This window comes from Anabrus simplex, chromosome 8 (genome assembly GCF_040414725.1).
Source record: "Anabrus simplex isolate iqAnaSimp1 chromosome 8, ASM4041472v1, whole genome shotgun sequence".
NCBI lineage: Eukaryota > Metazoa > Arthropoda > Insecta > Orthoptera > Tettigoniidae > Anabrus > Anabrus simplex.
In genome coordinates this window covers 217,696,583-217,698,569 of record NC_090272.1, presented here as the reverse complement: position 1 = coordinate 217,698,569, position 1,987 = coordinate 217,696,583, and the positions used below count along the sequence as shown (strand labels likewise).

General features: G+C 44.0%; 1 non-coding gene across 1 annotated transcript; it reads right to left on the bottom strand.

The window, feature by feature from the left end:
• Positions 1–431: 431 nt before the first annotated feature.
• On the bottom strand, positions 432–504 carry TRNAS-UGA (transfer RNA serine (anticodon UGA)). Its single transcript has one exon. It is a non-coding gene; the product is annotated as a tRNA-Ser (tRNA).
• Positions 505–1,987: the final 1,483 nt, after the last annotated feature.

Sequence of the window (1,987 nt, the reverse complement as noted above, 5' to 3'; positions counted from 1 at the left end):
CATCCTCATCAAGACGCGCAGGTCGCCTACGGGTATCAAATCGAAAGACCTGCACCTGGCGAGCCGAACTTGTCCTCGGACACTCCCGGCACTGAAAGCCATACGCCATTTCAGTTTTTCACCCGACAGGTGTGGGAAAAGCGGTACAAGAAGAAGTAATTCGTTACGATGATGATTGTCTGGGAAGTAGCTGATCCTTTCAAATAAATAATAAAAATAAGTCATAACCAAACCCCATGGCGCAACAGCCCCGAAGGGCCATGGTCTACCAAGCGACCGCTGCTCAATCCGAATGTCATAACATAACTCTATGTATATTGAATTTTCACGACCGCATTGTAATCCAAACCGACTTTAAACCTATTAGGTCGTGTTACATACATTTAGTACGTGTTGAAGAGATGTTAAGTACAGAACAAAAATGGCCAACCGGACACCAGTGGGATCCGAACCCACAACCTCCCGATTTCACGTCGGTTGCTCTACCAATTGAGCTATGGTGTCCTAGCTAATCTTTGTTCTGTTGGAAAGGATCTAAGCTACAGGTCTGGCATTACTGCCGTCACTCTGTACTTAACATCCCTTCAACACCTACTAAATGTACGTAACACGACCTAATATGTTGAAAGTCGGTTTCGATAACTCAATGTATTTACGCCTCGCGCTAGAGATATGATGTACACGATTCCGACTGTCATTGAACTGTCACTGATCAGCCTAGCGAACCCAAAAACTAAGAGTCGGTCATTTTGGACAATTTCTTTTTCATCCCTTCTGATCCCCATGCCTATGGAGGCTGAACATGGACTTCAACGGCATCCACGGTGTCACAATAATGTGGGTCTGACACTAATATTAGTCGTTTTCGATTATTTTTACATGTTACTCCCTCCCAATCCCAAACCGTAGGGATGCTAGGGGTGTCTGAACAACCAAGGAATTTTTTCCTACTAGTAGGCCTAAATCATATGTGTACAAATTTTGGTTGAGAGCTATGCTGGAACATACACACATACATCCATAAGCTCGTTTATTTTGGACATTTTCTAGGCGTGCTATGGGTGTCTTATTCTCTACAGAATTATTCGTCGGGTAGTATTAAGTCATGTGCGTACTACGATGAAGTTTGGTTGAAATTGCGGGTTTGCCTATCGTATGTATTGCGGGCTAGGGTAAGCCCTCGTCAGCAGTTTCTGGAGAAGTCATTTAATGATTTGATTTTAGAATGTTTCAAAGTAGACTAAACTCACAGACCTGTTAGTGCCTAATGATTCACCGGAAGATAATTGGGTAGATCATAAAAAGAAATGAAGCAAATCGGTCCATCCGAACGGCCGGACGAAGTGGAAATATATGTAATAATAATAATAATGTTATTTGTTTTACGTCCCACTAACTACTTTTTAAGGACTTCGAAGACGCCGAGGTGCCGGAATTTAGTCCCGCAGGAGTTCTTTTACGAGCCAGTAAATCTACCTACACGAGGCTGTCGTATTTGAGCACCTTCAAACACCACCGGACTGAGCCAGGATCGAACCTGGCAAGTTGGGGTTAGAAGGCCAGCGCCTTAACCGTCTGAGCCACTCAGCCCGGCGGAAATATTTGGTTTTAGTAAACTTTCAAATATGCCGCCGATGGAGGTAACTATAACAACGCATCGCATGTCGTAGTTACTGGTTTTGCCACTCGAACTCTTATGGGCCCAAGTATATTACTTGTGGGACACCTGTCGTTATTATGCTGCTATTTAGCAACGGAAGTGGGGTTCTCCGAGACTTCTTTTATGGTGGATAAGTAAACTCAAATTTGTCGGGTGATACTAAGTGAGCCACGAGAGATCATTGACCAGCTGGCAACAATTACATGGAATGTCAAAATTTTGACCGTTCTTAAAAAGTCGACCACCACAGTCAGGATCGAACCCATGAGTCGGCCACCAAGGCTGGTAATCTCAAACTAGACGACGTGGTATCATCGACAGACGTAG